The 6904-nt window shown below is 38.4% G+C and overlaps 1 long non-coding RNA gene across 1 annotated transcript; it reads left to right on the top strand.

Moving 5' to 3' along the window:
- Positions 1-555: 555 nt before the first annotated feature.
- On the top strand, positions 556-6189 carry LOC138682467 (uncharacterized). The gene is made up of 3 exons (XR_011322551.1): positions 556-2153; positions 2624-2703; positions 5489-6189. It is a non-coding gene; the product is annotated as an uncharacterized lncRNA (long non-coding RNA).
- Positions 6190-6904: the final 715 nt, after the last annotated feature.

The raw sequence follows: 6904 nt of genomic DNA, 5'->3' as shown, positions 1-6904 counted from the left end.
AGGATTTAAGTTTCTTGTCTGTTAACACATGCTGCTCTTGAGGAGACAGGGAAAAAAAAAGGAAACAAAAGAAGTGAGGGTCTTGCAAAGATGGAATGAGGTGACATCACATTACTGTGTTATAAATGGCATCAAAATATGTTGGAGGAGTAGTCTTTGGAAAATTGAGTCTCTGACATTAAATGTTTGTGTCCTGAACATTCCCTATTTTCATGATGAATGAGGGGTTTTTTTGGCAAAAAAGATTCATAGGATGCACGAGTTCATCTTTGAGCTTAGATCAGGAGGATGACAGAGCTTAATTTCTCTATCACTCCTTCTGTTGGAAAAAAGTTAGAGGAATAAAAATCACAATGTTGTCATGTTGCCACAGAAACTGGAGGGTTCCTCTGTAGTTACACATCTGTGATCTTAAAAAACCTAAATTTGTATTCTGTTTCAGCATCATCCTGAAGCTGACAGTGGGAGTCTGATTAAAAAAAAAATAGTAGAGTCTAAATCAATTGTTATAAATCTAGTATGTGATTGCCTCTCCCCAGCCCCCTTTCTATATATGCAGGTGCGCATGTCTCCTTTCGAAAGGTTCCTAAATCGTTGAAGAAAGTGTTGAGTTTAAATGGTCCATGTATCTCTTCTATTGGGGAACGGTCCTGTTTCAATTGAAAGGAACAGCTTCCATTAGCGGAACAATTCCCCCTGCTTTTTGTTCCTTGCTACAGCTAAGCCTTTGTGATTTCCTCTCTGAGCTATAAAGTTCTGGAGGAGTGAATATATATGCAACTCTTCTGCTGCAATTTCTTGTTACTCTCTGAATGTACGGGGCTTGAGGGGAGGGAACATGACCATATGGAAATGGCTTTCTTATCCAAGTGGAAACAGTTTTAGTCAGCTTTCAGGCGGGCTCCATAAACATAATACAGTAGAGGAACTCGCAGAGCTGTGCTTTAATGGCCATTAAAATTGCCTCTGCAGTGCATTCAGAGCCAGGATACAGTGAATACCGATGTTTGTATTATGAATGGAAGACAAATGTCTTCTGAACAAAAGAAAATCTAATGTTAATTAAACTTTTCCAGGGGTTGGGGTGGCTAATTCTGCTTTTGTGTTGTTAAATCTCCTTTGATGTTAATTGCCTGACAAAAAAATGGACTGTAAATGTAATGTTAGCAAATGTTCATATTTGATTACAAGCATCTGTGTATGCTAAGTCAAAGAATTAAATGCTTTTAACCGGGGTGGGGTTGGTTTTTTGTTTGTTTGTTTTGGGGTTTTGTTTTGTTTTTGTCTGGGTTTTTTTTTTTGTTTTGTTTTATTTTGTTTTTTTTTTCCAGCACAACCACATTGATAACAAAGCTTGTACTGTCAGTATGTTGAAGGTCATTCTTATAATCTGTTCAGTGAGAACTGCTCCCTTCTAGGTGAAAAGAAAAATCAACTGAGCATACCTAAAATTGTCTAGAAAATCCTATTACACTTACTGAATTTCAGTTATATGTTTCAGATTCACATGGAATTCAATGAACGCTCAGATCAAATATGAAAAATTGTAGCAAGTTTCCAATGATATGCACGGGGTTTTTTTTTCCCCCTTTTGTGGCTGACTTAGAGAAACAAGGCACATTCTTCTCAGAGATGGCAAAGGATAAACTGAAATTATTAACATTAAAACATACCTAATACTGTGATATTTTTTAGAACTGGAAACAAAGGTAGGATATGTCTTTTCCATCTGTCTTGCCTTCCTGTGCATCTGTCTGTCTCTCTGGAGCAAGTCAATAAAAATGATTAGAGCTGGCATCTCACAAACGTACACCCTTAAACCATGAAGCAATAATACTGTGAAGGAAATTTTTTTCTGACCTTTTCAAATTACATCCAACTGTCTAGGGAATTTCTCAGTGACTAGAGGTAATAAGGTTCAATCCGTTTTGCTGGTTGGCTTCAAATTTAGCTCCTCAGAAGCCCTAACTTATCTATTCTTTTTATCTTGGCCTTGGCATCTATTCAGTACAGTAATCCATGCATCTAATCTTTTTTTTTTTTCTCCCCTCTCAGGTTTAGCTGGTGGATCACATTGTGAAATCTGCAGCCATGAAAGGCCCTCCATTTACTGCACCCTTCAAAACGAAATATTAGCATGGGAGGCTAAGCTGGTATGTTGCCTTTGAGAGGCTCTTGTTGAATTTAATTAGCTTTTAGATTTCATCTCCATCTCACATCTCAGCTTTCACCATTGTATGTGATTTAGGCTTCAGTGACTTTCATTATTTAAAACTTTTCCAACTTAGCTGTGCCACTTTAGAATACCGAGGGGGAAAATGAAGTTTAAAGTTCATTGTCTTAAATTGATTTCTGTTTAGTTTTTATGATGTGAGCTCGGAAACAACAGATACACAGCCTCCCAGTAAGTATAGTGAATCATTCAAGTGAGAAAGGCAAACAAGCATTTGTGCATGGCTTGTTTCTCATTGTACTCCATGAAGTAAAACTGGAAACAGGTAAAGAACATTTTTAGCAAAATATTTACTAGAGGATTTTGATGTCAAATATTTTTATACCTGGGAGAAAATGCTTTCTTTTCCACTCATTTGGGTATCTGGTTTCATTTTTGTGACTTACGCAGGGTATTATGGAGCAGTGATTTCAATTTCTGGGTCACAAGTAACTCCAGGACAACACGAGGAGAGCTGTGGATGAGAAATGGTAAGCTCTTGGCTGTCAACTTACTCCCCATATGGTTAGGACCTAGAGATTCGTTTCATTTCAGGCAAGGGAAAGTCGTAAAAATTGGCCTTTGATGCTTTGGCTTCCCCAGAGTATTAAGTCTGTGTTTAGTTATAGCTGATGTGCTATTGAATGACCTGCAGAATATTGAAAGTGCATGCATATCAAAAAGCACCTGTAAAACACTTGCTTTTAATCGTGCAAGAAATATACTGGAAGACGTAGGTAGCTAACTTGTATATAGTTACAAGGCAAAGCAGTAGCTACAAAGAGGTTTGGTAAAGGTATGTGGTGGTTGTTTTTTTTCTTTTTCCTGAATTCATCTTCATTTTGATTCTCTCTTCTGAAGTGTAGGGAAACATAGGCAGATGGATCAAGTACAGAAGTGGGAGTTTATAGATCTTGTCCCTGTATGTAAATGGGCCTCTACTAGGGCTGTAATGTTTGTCGAGTCACTTAATTATTTTGCACCACAACCTTGGCTTCTGTGAAAAGCTGTCAGTCAGTACTCGGCAGAGGATGAGCACAGGGTGCAATCTGACTATTTCATTGTCTTTAATTGATGCAGCTGAAATAAAATAGGTTCATTTTTAATCAAATTGTATTGTGCATCATTGATATTAGCAATGCTGGAAGTGGGATACTCAATAACCTGAAGGCCAGTCATATGCCTGGAAGTTGGCCACAAAATTTTTGAGAATGGCTTTAATTCTGAAATGAATTTAGGGAAAACAGTACCCCACATTGGCAAGCCTTGTCTCATTCACAGTTATTTCTTTAGCATCCTTACTGTCACATCATGAAAAGAAGTGTTGCTAAATGGACAGATCTAGATATGTTTTTAAGCAAGCAGGAATAAGCATTTCAAAATTCCTGTATTACTTTAGTACAAAAGATAACATACCTAAATTGGCAGTATGCTAGATAGTGTCCTTGTTTCAGAGATAATATGAAAGGACATATTTTGAGTGTACACAAACACACAGCTTGGTACTAAAATAAAGTGTAGGTAATGAATGTCTGTGTGGATGTGTTCATTTACTCTCATATCTTGGAAGCTCCGCTGATACATGTAGAGTTATTTCTTAGTAGAACAGTTTCGCTGTTCTTAATTCTACATGAATTAGGCTTCTCCTGGCACTCCACCATCCAGGTTGGCCTCCAGATATGGAGACCAGCAACCCAAAAGGGTCCATAGCTTGCCAAGTGTATCAGAGGACTGAGAAATGCCTCATGGAAGGAGCAAGTTTTAGCATCTCAAAGCAATGACACTGTTGTTGGCTGTACATATGTACCTTCTTACAGTAGGTGCTTGAAAAATGTATAGTAACTATCCCTCATAATATTTCAGGCAGAAATGCATAGGGATGGGATTATTTTGAATGCAAGTAGGATATTAAGATGGTGGCAGTGTGAGTTTTCTTTCACTGAGCAAGTTCTTGTTTCCAGGATTCTAATTTGTAATCTTGAATGCTGGACAGAAGCAGTTCTGTCAACAGGTCTTTCTACTATAGTGATGGTTTTCAACTCATAAGTATTGAAAGTGAATTTGAATTAATAAAGAGAAAGGATTTTTCTTATTTATTTATTTAAATTCAGTTCATTACAGTATATGTTGCATAAAAGGAACTATGTGGTGATATCTAAATGTTTACATTTCATTATTGGAGTCTTTGTGTACCGGTAGTTACGAGCTATGGACAACAGTTGAGGTAAATGTGGTGTTATCCACTTGGAATGTAGTTGAGTATCTTTTCCTTTGTCAAAGCCAAGCAGTCTGGATCACTGAAGGTCCGGAAACCTCAGAACTATATTCTGGTTTTTGGTGTTACTGGGCAATATCAAACTCTTCTTTGCAAACTAAGCCATTCTTGAAAGTAGCTGAGTAAAAAAAATAAACACAACTATTTTTCAACTCGGACATACTACATTATGTCTTGTAGTGGGAGAAGTAACAACAGAAGTCTGAAGTTTGTCTGGTTTAGTGTCTTTATAGCTTTGCCTTCTCTTCCGTCATTCCTGATTTTTATAAATTGAAAGTCCAACAATAGGAAAACAAAATGGGTGGCAGGGATAGGTATATGAAAAATGGTGTTTTGGCTTTGCTCTTTTTCCTCGGTTCTTACAATATATCCAGTTTAACAAATCTTTATGAGAAGGAAATTCTGTAGATGGAGTCAAAGTAACTCCCATCCATGCGTCAGTGGTGTTAAAATGGGAAATTACATTGTGCACATCAAAGGGATTGTGCGAATGTTATTGATACACCATTCTTTATTGTTCTGTGTTATTTATATTTTCATCATTAGTCTATAAAGTCTTAATAATTAGCTCTCTAATTTCCCAGAAAAAGCATGTTAATTTATTGAACTCGCTGAAGCCAAAAAAAAAGCAAAAAAAAAAAAACTGATCAGTCTAGCATTGTAAGTTAATAGTATAGAACAAAGTGTAGTCATAATTAGTTGAGAAAAGGACTTCCCTTGTTCATTCCAGTTTATAATAAAAAGTCCCTCGCCAAAGTGACTTAGAAAATAATGCATTCAGACTGAGCAGAATTACCGCCTAGCAGATTCTATTTATCTGTAGCTTAAAAAGCAGCTGCGTTTTTGTAAAAAGCAATGAATGTGGCAGTCCTACTTAAAGGTAGAAGAAAAAGAACACCCCTTGTTTTGTAATAAGGGGATTTTCAATTTAAAAGAGAGAGAGAGAGCCTGTTGTGTGAAGTATGGTTATTACATTCACTGTATTCTATCTCACCCACCAGGAGGCTAATAACGAAGGAGTCAGTGAAGGAGACCAATGCCACGAGGGTTATCTCGCAGCCCCAGATGCTGGATAAGTTGAAGGAGGCAGAATCGCTTTTGGATGACATTCAGGAAGGCCTTGAATGATTATTTGGCGAAGAAAAGACTATTCTTTCCAAGGTAAACAGTCCATTTCATCTGTCTGCTGTTGGTGTTGGTGTAAAATATGTTTGTATAAATACCTCTAAAGTTCATTTTTTATCGTTTTTCAGGTTTTTTTTCTCTCGATGCAGCAATGATCTCTCAGGAATCCTTTCTGAGACAAAGGATCCACTCCACGTCCAACCACACCTAAGGAAATGCTTTGAAGGAATTGCCAAGCTCACTTTTAATCACGAGAAAGAAATTACCCACATGGAGTCAGCAGAAAATGAAAAAGTAGAGCTCGTGCTGCGAATAATTCCAGCAAGTGCCAAGGGGCTAGTTGAGAAATGGCTTCATGAGGTGAATATCTTTAGCTCTTACTTAGGGTTTAGTTACTGTATAATCATTTTCTCTTTTAGGAGCAATGAATATCATAAGCATATTTCCTAACTAAATGGCTCTCTGAATATTTGTCAAGATGTTGACAGATTTCAGCCTTATTGTTGTTATTTACTGCAACTAATTTAGCATCTGCAAACATGCAGAAATTAATTCTAATAAAAAGCTCTCAGAGTCAGGCTGTCAGCAGAAGTGGGTCTGTGTCTGAAACCATATATGTGAATATATGTTTGAGTCCACATGTATGTGTTCTCGTGCTTTCATGGTGTAATGTCTGTAGTTCAGGAGGATAACATTTAAAAAAAATCAGAGAAATGTAAGATTTTGAATGCTTCCCACCCTGCAGAAAGTTTGTCCCACTGTGTTGGAGGGGTTTAATTTCCAATTATTTTAACAAAAAGGAAGAGAAATTATGTCACTGATAACACCCTAACCTTTCCCCTTTGGGCCTCTCATCCAAATTCATTGGTTTCGGTACAATATTAGTTTGGTGACCTTTTTTTGTTTGCTTTATTTAACCTTCCTCTGCCAGCGGACGGGAGTGGGCCCTTCCCTTCTTTTTTTTTTTTGTTTCTGGACCAAAACTCGCATTTTCCTTCCCACGTGCTTCCCTTTCTCCTGAGGCAGGATCAGCCCCGGGAACGCCAATTCCCCGTCCTCTGCTGTTGCGGGTGCTGGGCTCCTTCTCGGTGGTTTATCCCCGGGACCCCCCACGCAAGGGCGAGGGCACCCAGCTCCAGCGGGAGAGGGAAGGGGGAGCCGGGGGACCCCTATTTTTATACCCAGCTAATTTGGCAGAGGCTGGGGGGAATCCCCGGGCGGCAAAACGCGGAGCCGGTTGGTGGGTCGAAGGGGTTTGCCCCCGTTACGTACCGTGTTTCTGCTGGCCGGGT

Source organism: Haliaeetus albicilla, chromosome 28, assembly GCF_947461875.1.
Source record: "Haliaeetus albicilla chromosome 28, bHalAlb1.1, whole genome shotgun sequence".
NCBI classification, from domain to species: Eukaryota; Metazoa; Chordata; class Aves; order Accipitriformes; family Accipitridae; genus Haliaeetus; species Haliaeetus albicilla.
Note: the sequence above shows the minus strand (reverse complement) of the source record. Positions and strands in the feature narration are given on the sequence as shown.